This window comes from Apodemus sylvaticus, chromosome 22 (assembly GCF_947179515.1).
Source record: "Apodemus sylvaticus chromosome 22, mApoSyl1.1, whole genome shotgun sequence".
NCBI lineage: Eukaryota > Metazoa > Chordata > Mammalia > Rodentia > Muridae > Apodemus > Apodemus sylvaticus.
The window spans coordinates 19127941-19139828 of record NC_067493.1 but is presented as its reverse complement, the minus strand read 5'-3'; the positions used below and the strand labels follow the sequence as shown (position 1 = coordinate 19139828).

Genomic DNA, 11888 nt, shown 5'->3' with positions numbered 1-11888 from the left:
TTGCCATAAAATATGAAGAATTAGCTTGGCCCCTTAGCAGACATATAAAAACTCCTGAAATGATAGTGTGTGTTTCTAATCCTAGGACTGGTGACTGGTGTGTGTGTGTGTGTGTGTGTGTGTGTGCAGAGACAGGAGGATTCCTGGAGCTTACTAGCCAGCCAGCTTATCTGAATCAAATCTGTAAGCTCTGGGTCCCACTGAGAGACTCTGTCTCAAAAAAATAAGGTAGATGATTCTTGAGAAATGACATTTGAGGTTGACTTCTAGCTTCTGTTTGCGTGTGTATACAGACACACACACATACACACTTCCTTTCCTGACAGGATGGTTATACTCACATAGACACAAACAGTGAATGTCTCTCACACATGTTACATAGCCACACAGAGAGATACTCTCACACTGGAGACATATGACACCACAGTGCTTACCGTGTGAGTCTCTTAACAGCAGAAGATTCTTAGACCCGAAGCAACACAACGCAAACACCAGTACAGAATTTCAAACTTGTCTCCAGGGACGTACGGGGACTGTCCCTGGAGAAACTAAAACAACATTCACAGGCATGCATGAATGCATACAGGAGGCACCAGGAGACACAGCAATGCACAGATTTGCATGCATACATTCTGTGTTAATTATTTCTTCAATGAAACGGACATTTACTTATTTTTGAGACTAGGTTTAAAATAGTCCAGGCTGGTCTCTAACTCCATATGTAGCTGAGAATGACCGAGCTTTGGATATGCCTGCCTCTACCCTCCTGGGTGCTGGGATGACACGTGTGTACCACCTGTCCAGTTTTATTTAGAACCCAGGGCTTCCCTCATATCTGCACAGCAGCTTTTTACCGACGGAGTCACTCCCAGTCTGCAAGAGGAACTTAACAAGAACCCACTTGTTCTGGGTACTGCCTGTTGGATGAGATAAATGGACTTAAAGTGGATCACAGGTCAGTGGGAGAGACGAACCGTAACCCAAGAAACAGATCTGGAAAAGGATAGGCACGGAGAAGAAGGCTTTAACAGGAAGAAGACAAGGTGGAGTGAACCGGGTTGGGCCAAGAAAGCTGTTGCTTCAGACTACTGAAAGGTCAGGAAAGGACATTTGAGCTGAGACCTGAAGGCTGTCAAGAAGCTAAACTTTCTGGGAAAGGTCAGCAGGGAGCAAGACTTGGTGGGACAGAGCCCAGGAGGCAAGACAGGCCAGAGGCTGTAGCAGGATTTTCCCTGTCCAATCACATAAGTGCAGAGAAGGTCTGTGATTGGACAGGGAAAAGGAGGCGGAGCTAGGAATTGGGGAGCCAGGGAGAGTCAGAGGAGGGCAGAGAAGAACCAAGACGGCACAGGTATACCTGTGTGGCATCTACCAGCCACAAGTAGCTATGAATAGTAAGGTTAGAGATGTGCAGTCCCATGCAGCCATGCAAAAAGGGTGTGGTGTGTGTGCCGGTAACCCTAGCCCTGGGCACGGCTAGTCTATCAGTCTGCAAAGGTGAGCTCCGGCTTCACTGAGATATGGTGAGATAGATGGCTCAGTGGCTAAGGGCCTGGCATCCTGAGTCCTATTGCCAGGTCCCCCAGGGTGGAAGGAGAGAGCCAACTCTACAAACTGTCCCTGGCCTCCGTAAGTACGCTGTTGTCCCTGTGCGCACGTACGCCACAAACACACACACACCAGATAAATGTAGTAAGAGTTTATTTTTTAAGACTGGAGCTAGAGAGAGGAAGAACCTGGAATGTTAGAATCCTGTTACTGCTCACACTGCAATGCCTGCAGCCCTTCTCTCCTCTGAGGCGTCCACAACGGGAGGGGCAGGCTAGACACCCCACTTAATAAGAGAGCTACAAGGAGAGACTCTGCCATATGGGCCTGAAACCACTTTCCACGTCTCTGTCTGTGGGCTGGGGCCTCCTCTGAGCCCACTATCTCACATCGGCTTGGCTGAGAAAGGAGTTTCCTTGGGATTCACTGGCTTTTCAATGAGCTCCAGGCTCTGTAGGAGATGCTGAGACCCTGTCTCAAAAAATAAGGTGGAAATATATTGAGAAAGAAACACAACATCGACCTTGGACACCTACACACAGAAACACACACACACACACACACACACACACACACACATATGCACGCACACACACACACACACACACACACACACACACACACACACGCACAGAGAGATGCCTTTTTAAAAAATTTGCCAATCATAGTTGCTATCCTCGGTGTGACCACTAGAGAGCAGGACTGTCCCATGCCTTGTGCTCTTGCAAAGAGTGAAAGGGGGGAAGTGGATGTGGAAATCCCAAAGACTTCACAGGGTCGAGACGTGAGGGTTAGGTCACTTTCACTTGCGCTTTTGGTAAAGGCTTCACAGAATAAAAATGTATGCCGGTAGTGGGAAGGGGCTAAACCGCCGGATCTCTGAACCATCGTATCTATCCCCTCCGCTCAACTGCTTCTGTCTTTAGGCTTTTATTTCTATTATCTGGACACTCTGCTAAGTTCCAATCATTGACTGTGACATGGGCCAGGAAAACATGGCAATTGAAGAGGACACACAAAAAAGAAAGAAACTGCTCACCCCGAGACTTCATGATGAAGATTTTAAAATGTGGACATAATGGATACAGTCAAAAATTACCTACAGAGGGAAAAAAAGTGTGTTTTCATAACGATATTTCAAACTAAGATGTTAAAAAACAAATTTAAAAACAAAATGTCGGTGCATGGCCGTGCACCCTGCAATCACAGCCCGCAGAGGCAGAGGCAGAGGCAGAGGCAGAGGCAGAGGCAGAGGCAGAGGCAGAGGCAGAGGCAGAGGCAGAGGCAGAGGCAGAGGCAGAGGCAGAGGCAGGCAATCTTCCCGAGTTTGAGGGCAGCGCGATCCTCATAGCAAGTTCTAAGCCAGCCAGGGCTACAGAAGGAGTACCCGTGTCAAAACCAAATTGAAAAGAATGAGGAACAAGGAAACGGTGCTTACTTAGGGTCAAAATGTCTATAATCTTGAATTTTACCATATCAGCCTCCTCTCAGCCCTAAATCTGAATATACTTCATAAAACTCTTACAGCTTTATTTACAAATGGAAATTTATTAAGTAAACCAGATAATATATTGCACGTACTTTTAAAGTGTTATTTAAAATTTAAGCGTTCCTTAATCTTTAAACCATATTATAAATCATAACCTTTGAGAAATATAACTTAGAAAGCCACAAGATCATTTATATATGTATAGACATATACACATGCATTTACATATATATGCATATATGCACTGATATATCTATATGTATTGAAGACACATCTAAATGAGACACCCCGTAGATGCCCACACCTGTGTCTTGGGATAGTGTAATGTCTTTTTCCTATATAACTTTCTGCCAGGTGGTGGTGTATGCTTTTTAACCCAGCACTCAGAAGGCAGAGGCGGGTGATTTCTAGGTCAGCTTACACTGAAAAGTGAATTCTAGGACAGCAGAACTGCTACACAGAGAAACACTGTCTCCAAAAACATAATAAAAAAATGAAAACAAAACCAAACAACAATGGAATACTAAAAACCACTGTGGGCTGGGGAGACAGCGCAGTGGGTAACAGTGCCTGCCATGGCAACCTGAGGACCTGGGGGAGAAGAAGTTGCCTCAACTTGTCTTCTCACCTCCACATTCAACACGCACCTTCCTGCATAAAGTGAATACACTGTAACAAAAACTGAAACAGCTCCCTGCAAACCGCTGGGCTGGAGAGATGGCACAGTGGGTAAGTCATTTGCCATTCAGCCTAATGACCTGAGTTTATATCTTCAGAACCCAGGTAATGGCCAAACAGTGTAAGCCATGTCTGCAGTCCCAGGATGCTCCTGGGCGATGGCAGACAGAGGCAGGAGAGTCCTCAGGAGCCTCTGATAGCCACCAGACAGTGGCAAACAAGAGGCCCCACAGAAGTGAGGAGTGGTACCTGTTCTCTAATTTCCACACATGTCACACGAGTGCCCGCCTCTCTCTCTCTCTCTCTCTCTCTCTCTCTCTCTCTCTCTCTCTCTCACACACACACACACACACACACACACACACACACACACACACACGTCTAGATTTTGTCTATGAGGGAAACACATCACACTTGGTTTTCTGAGCTGGTCTTTGCTTAACATGGGATTTCTAGTTCCATCCACTGTCCCCGCAAAGGACAGGACTTACCTTTGGGGCTAATTCATATCACAATATCAATTCATAATTATACCTTTGGATAATTGTTCATATCCAAACTGATATGTACTGTATATTTTTTATACATTCCTTGTAGATGGACATTTAGCTTGATTCTGCCTCTTGACTGTTGTGAATAGCATGGCAGTAACATCATTCTAGTTTGCTTTCTGTTGCTGTGATAAGCACAGTGACCTAAAGGGTCCTGGGAGGGGAGGGTTTATTTCACCTTACAGGTTGCAGTCCATGACAGAGTGAAGACAAGGCAGGGGCTGAAATGGAGGCCTTTGGGGAATGCCGCTTCCTGCCTTGCTTCTCACAGAACCCAGGGCTACCTGCATAGGCCAGAGTTCAAAGGAAGCAAGTCTTCTACTGAGCTCCATCCTTCCCAAGAGTGGTGCAAATTTCTCTGTGATGTGGTGTGTGTGTGTGTGTGTGTGTGTGTGTGTGTGTGTGTGTGTGCTTGTGTGTGTGCATATGTGTATGCTAACTTGTGCACAGTTCTGTGACGTGGGTATTGGAGGGCATGTAAGTGCCCTCATTTCTGGCCCCCTGCCCATTCCTTTGAGGCAGGGTCTCTGCACAGGAAGGATGTAGCTGGGTCACACAGCAGTGCTATTTTTAGCCCTCTGAGGGGCCTCCACACTGACCCTCGCAGTGGCCGCAAAAGTTTATATTCCCACACACAGTGGATAAAGGTCCTTTCCCCAAAGGGACTGTTTTTTGACAAACCCTGAGTCTTCAAGGACTGGTTTCCCAGGTCAGAGAGTGACACGAGGCTGAGGACATCAGGGCCTTCCTCCCTGCGACTCTTGACTGAGGACCCACCCCACCCCATTCCCTCTGCCGTTCCTGGACTGCCAGGGAAACCACAGAAGACTCAAGAGCCTCAACAGGAAAACCATGTCTTAATATAACTGGGAACTGAATGTCCTTATAATTCAATGTCCATGACTTAAAGCCACTTTGCATGGTTGTTTATGAATGATCTGAATGCCGTATATGTGGCTTTTACCATCACATCTCGCTCTCTCTCTGTGAGTGTCCTGAGAGGCAGGTCTCTGTGGCCCATTTTGCAGAAGCGGAAACTAAGAATAGATGACACAAGGCCCTGTAACACCCTGTTTCCTGGAGGCTGCAGTGCGTAGACCCTCTTCAAGACTGTCTTAGTTAAGGTTTTCATCGCTGTGAGAAAACACCATGACCGAAAGCAACTTGGGAAGGAAGGGGCTTCTTTCACCTTACACTTTGTCACCAAGGGAAGTCAGGGCAAGAACTCAAATGGTGGGAAATGGAAGCAGAAACTGATTCGGAGGCCACTGAGAGGCTCTACTTACAGGCTTGTTCCCCGAGGCTTACTGGGTCTGATTTCTTACAGCATCCTTTCCTCCTGCTCAGGAGTTGTGACCTGAACATGTGGGAATAAAAAAGTCTCAAAAGTCAAGCTGTTAAGGGGGAGGAATGGAGGCTGAGAAATTAAGAAGACAGATAGCTGGGATTGGAAGTTTTGAGCAAGCTGATGACTTATTCCAAGCAAGTGTATTAAGCAGAACAGCATCTTTTTTTCTTCCATTTGCAGGGGAGATTGGGCCGAGGTCAGCAGAAAGCAATGTTGGCAAAGAGAACACAGGGTACTTCAGGCACTGATAACCACGGTCCTTCAAGGGAGAAAGCCAGATTCTCAGGAACTTAACCCTTAAGCCTTTCCAGGCCAGGGGCCCCAGCCCCAGCGTGACCTTGCCTAGACTGCCTCCATAAGAACACAGGACTTTACCCTTTCATGAAGGCCCCTGAGAAAGCCTTGGGTCAGCTTGACTTTCAGCACAGCGGCACTGCCCACAACTGGGCCCTCCAATATCAGTCATCAATCAACAAAACACATCCTAGGCTAGCCCACAGGCCAAACTGTGGGGATATCTTCTCAGTTGATGTTCCGTCTTCTCAAGTGACTCTTGCTCTTGTTCAAGTTGCCATAAAATTAGCTAGCACAGAGACCTTCCCAGGCAAAAATGTATTGGTGGCACATGTCTTCAGTCCTAGCACTTGGGAATGCCACACCGACCCCAGTAAAATCTGCGTGACAAGTTCCACAGACTGAGGCATTAGACTTCAAAAGAAGGAGGGTTCCTGGAACAGGTTGTGGAACTCTCAGCCAGAGCAAACATATTGAGCCGTAGTTCTCGTGGCAATTTTTCTGTTTTGTTCTCTTTCATTCCTTTTCTTAGTTACAGGTTCCTGGTAGCTTAGAACATGATCTTAAGCGAGAATAATGGGTACGAAACCATCCCTTGAGATGGGGTCACTAACATGACCTTGTCTCCAGGGAAACCAACGCTTTACTTTTCAACTCATTTACAAAATTATTGTGATAGTTAAAAACTTTCCCAGCAATAAAATTTCATATGGCTACACATGTGTCATTGGAGGTGGGTTTTGGTATATGGTAAAGAAAGTCTTAATTAGAAAGAATTAAAGGAGTTTAAATTTATGCTTTGAAGATTTATAAAAAAATCAGACATTAGATCTTAAACAATAATTAATCATAGGGGCTGGAAAGTTAGCTCAGTGGTTAAGAGCACTGACCATAAAGATTTATTAACCTGCTCTTGGGAATATGCCACTAGCCTTGGATGACCACCCTATTGAATATATACTTTTAGGACTGTTATATTTTGATGGTGATGTTACATGTTCTGTTTGTGATTCACTAAACATGTAGTTTTAGAGTCGTAATGCGCAGATAATTTTTGTATTTTACTGTGCCAAATGATTCTTGTTCGTATTTGTGATTGTTTTGCTGGATATGTTTCTAAGAGTTGTCATGTTTGGTTTAATGTATAAAATCCCCTGCTTGAGAGCTGCAAAAATACATTCAGATTCAAAATGACTTTGTATTTGTTTCTGTTTGTCACCGCTGAATTCTTACCCACCTGGACTTTGAGAACCCTCATCCCAGGGACCCCAATACCTGGCTGGGGTGGTCTGTGGCAGCTGGTGCCTAATGTGGGGCTTGAACAGGTAAGTTTTCTCTCTCCTTTTTTTGTAAAAAAACTTTTCAGGTAAAGGATAGGACCTTGTCAAGAGTGCTACAGACGCCCATAGAGACATATCAAGTTAAGATGACGAGAAGGTCAGAATCATGGGGCATTCACCATCCCAAACCAGAGGCTTGCTTCTGACGGTGTTGAGAGATATGTTAGAAAGTAGAGGTGTTAAAACCTTAGAAAAGAGTTTGACAACATTTTATGACTTTGTACTGAGTGTCAGTCCATAGTTCCCCAAGGAAGGAAGCCGGTCTTTAGGAAATTGGAAAAAGGTGGGACAGAAGGTGCAGAGGTTTTATGAATGCCATGGCCCTAAACAGGTCCCAGTTCGAGTGAACATTCTCATTATGGATATAAATTAGAGACCTCCTTTCAGAAAACCAGAAATGAAATTCTTTGCAGAAAAAACGTCCTCAGAGGATGAGGTAATTCCTCTGAGGACAAAAACTAAGGTCATATGATTCCTCCTCATCGACCGCTAATATCCTCAAGGCACAACCAGGGTATAATTGGTTAAGTGACCAAGAACAATAAGAACTAGATGATACAACAAAGAAATACAATCTTACTAAAGAAGGAGATCATTTTCATGATAAAAATTCTCCTAGGACAAAAAATAGATGATTTTTTTTTTTGCCTTAGCTACTGCCCCTCCTGCTTTTAAAACAAGATCAGTTAAGCTTGAAAGGGAAATGCTAACTAATAGGAGATTTTTAGGGGCCTTATAAAAGAAGCCAGGCAAAAGGGCAACTTGGACTTTTGCTTCCCAATGGGAAGCTCTTCCTTTAAAAATTCTTAAAAAACTACAGCATTCTGTTAAGAGCATTGGGGCAAGCATGCCGCACACTTTACAGATTGTAGAAATGTTGGGTAGCATGTGGCTAACTTCTTATGATTGACATCAGTCTACAACATCTACTCTTAGGCCAGGATGATTTATAGTATAGAAGACTAAATATGAGAATAGAGCAAGGAAAATGATTCAAAAGTTAGCCTTCAAGGAAAAAAAAACAAGCACAGATAAACCTACCATGTCAATGCCCTTGGGCAGAGAAGACTATTCTTCCCAGGAACAGTTTGGTCTAAATAGGGAAGTATTGGAAGAAGTTTCCAAGATAGCAGTGGCTGCTTAGAAAAGGCTCCGTCCTGCTGATGGTAAGACAACTATATTAACAGAAATCAGACAAAAACAAGAAAATTGTATAAAGACTTTATGGCTAGATTGAAAGAAACATTAGACAACATGCTTCATCCCTCTGAGGGCTCAGACATATTATTAAAACAGTTTACATGAGAAAATGTCGATTTTGCACCAGGGAGACTCCACAGCCTTCTGTGCATAGCCTGCCAGGAGAGAGTGATCTCCCAGCAGCACGTTCACTTCTGAGCGCAGAGGTGAGATCTCCATCTTCTCTCTGGAGGGGAACAGCTAGGAGCACACAGAGCATAAGATCAGTAGAGCAGGTGGGACAGAAGTCTTCCCATTTGCACCCCCTCCAGGAAACTCCACAGTCTTCTTTGCATATCCTCCCAGGAGAGAGAGATCTCCCAGCAGTACTTTCACTTTTGAGCTCAGAGGAGTAAGGACACAAGCTTATAGGCCCACAGGAGGAACAAACTCCAGCCAGAGACAACACCAAGTAGCACCAGATGGCGAAAGGCAAGCACAAGAACCCTACCAACAGAAACCAAGGCCACGTGGCAACATCAGAACCCAGTTCTCCTACCATAGCAAGTCCTGGATACTCCAACACACCAGAAAAGCAAGAGTTGGATTTAAAATCGTATCTCATGATGATGATAGAGGAGGTCAAGAAGGACTTAAATAGCTCCCTTAAAGAAATACAGGAGAACATCAGTCAACAGGTAAAAGCCCTTAAAGAGGAAACACAAAAAACCCTTAAAGAAATACAGGAGATCATGGGTCAACAGGCAGAAGCCCTTAAAGAAGAAACACAAAAATCCCTTAAAGAATTACAGGAAAACGCAAACAATCAAGTGAAGGAACTGAACAAAACCATCCAGGATCTAAGAGTGGAAGTAGAAACAATAAAGAAATCACAAAGTGAGACATAGGTGGAGATAGAAAACCTTGGAAAGAATTCAGGAGTCATAGATGCAAGCATCAACAACAGAATACAAGAGACAGAAGAAAGAACCTCAGGTGCTGAAGATACCACAGAAAACACTGACTCAACAGTCAAAGAAATGCAAAATGCATAAAGCTGGTAACCCAAAACATCCAGGAACTCCAGGACACAATAAAAAGACCAAACCTAAGGATTATAGATATAGATGAGAGGGAGGATTTACATCTTAAAGGTCCAGTAAATATCTTCAGCAAAATTATAGAAGAAAACTTCCCTAACCTAGAGAAAGAGATGCCCATGAACATACAAGAAGCCTTCAGATCTCCAAACTGGACCAGAACAGAAAGTCCTCCCGGCACATAATAATCAAAACACCACAATCACTAAACAAAGAAAGAATATTAAAAGCAGTAAGGGAAAAAGAGCAAGTAACTTATAAAGGCAGACCTATCAGAATTACACCAGACTTCTCACCAGAGACAATGAAAGCTAGAGGATCCTGGGCAGATCTCATACAGACCCTAAGAGAACACAAATGTCAGCCCAGACTATTATACCCAGCAAAACTCTCAATCAGCATAGATGGAGAAACCAAGATATTCCATTATAAAACCAAATTTACACAATATCTGTCCACAAATCCAGGCCTACAAAGGATAATTGATGGAAAATGCCAACACAAGGAGGGAAAATACACCCTAGAAAAAGCAAGAAAGTAATTTTCTTCCAACAAACCCAAAAGAAGATACCCACACAAACATAAAAATAACATAAAAAATAACAGGAAGCAACAATCACTATTCCTTCATATCTCTTAACAACAATGGACTCAACTCCCCAATAAAAAGATATAACTAACAAAATATTTCTCATGTAAATTTTCAATTTTATCAGAAAATGTTTGTAATTCCCCCTTTAGTTAATGTAGTAATGTTTTTTTATGTCTACCATTTTATCTGCATTATTTTTCATGATAATCTTCAACTTTAATATGTCTTTCTATATACTTCCTCTATGTTATTAGAAATGTTTTCAATGTAAATCTTTGATTTTATCACAAATGTTTCTAATTCCACCTTCAATTAATTTAGAAAGAGTTTTTATATCTACCATTTTATATGTAAAATTTTCCATGAAATAGTCAATTTTAATGGTTTGTTTATATATTTCTTGAATTTTACCAGAAATATTTTCCATGTAAATCTTCCATTTTATCTGAAAATGTTTACAATTTCTCCTTCAATCAACTTAGAATTATGCCTATCATTTTATCTGTATATTTTCCATGATAATCTTTAATTTTAACATGTTTTTCTATACATTTCTTCAATTTTATCAGAAATATTTTCCATGTAAATCTTCAAGTTTATCAGAAAATGTTTATAATTTCACTTTTAATCAACTTAGGAATACTTTTATGCCTACCATTATTATATCTATATAAAATTTTCCATGATAATCTTCAATTCTAACATGTTTTTCTACAATTTTATCAGAAATGTTTTCCACATAAATCTTTAATTCTATCATAAAATGTTTCTATACCATATTTCCATTAATTTCACAATGTTTTACATGTCTACCACTTTACTCTTTAATTTTCCATGAAAATTGTCAATTTTAACGTGTTTATTTGAAATATTTTCCATGTAAAGCTTTAATTTTATCATAAAGTGTTTTTACTTTCCTTTTCAATAAAGAAAAAAAAATGAGAAAATGCAAATACTCTCTGTCAGACACTAATAGACCAATCAGAAAAACAGGGACTATACAAGATTACATCAAAAGCATGCATAGATGCCTCACCAGCTGTGGTCCAGGGTACGGCCTGAGCTGCAGCAATGCAAGGGCAACATTTCAATGCTTATGTTCAGAACTTAAAAAGAAGAATAAACCAAAATGTTCATGCTTTTCTTGCAGCCAACAAAGACATATGAGACATGACTATAAGACAAACAAACAAACAAACAAACAAACACAGACTTCAAAATATAAAAAGAAAAACCAACCTCCGGGGTTATGTCCTCAGTGTAAGAAGATAAAGCATTAGAGAAATAAAGGTAAATCAAAATTTCATAAAGATGAAACCCTCTGTAAGATGAGAAAACATAAGACGGGGTGAGGGGCATGCCCCTCTGCCCTGAAATATAAAAAAAGGGAAAAATAGGGAGACAGAAGAAAGCAAAGGTAAACTCAGTCCTCTGGCCCCTGAAGTTTAACATGTTAAGCTTTCCCAGAGCAACACGAGGAAGTACAAGATTAGATTTTACAGTAGACAAAGATTATATACTCTCTATTTATGAGGGAGTACAATTAATAGATACAAGATTTAAAGGGCCACCGTCACCTGGTACCTTTAGTCTTACAATAGTCTTACAATAGAGAAAAGCTCAAATTATAAGAAACATTTTAAAGTACTTCCTAGAGTAATTGATTCAGACTTCCAGGGAGAGGTAAAAACGATGATTAGGCCGTTTAAAGGAACAATACAACTCCATTAAAAACCAATGGGTAGCTTAAATAACATTGCTCCCTTATA

At 41.9% G+C, this 11888-nt stretch overlaps 1 long non-coding RNA gene across 1 annotated transcript; it reads left to right on the top strand.

The window, feature by feature from the left end:
• The first annotated feature begins 696 nt into the window (after positions 1 to 696).
• LOC127673086 (uncharacterized) lies at positions 697 to 7102 on the top strand. The gene is made up of 2 exons (XR_007975072.1): positions 697 to 3766; positions 5795 to 7102. It is a non-coding gene; the product is annotated as an uncharacterized LOC127673086 (long non-coding RNA).
• The last annotated feature ends 4786 nt before the right edge of the window (positions 7103 to 11888 follow it).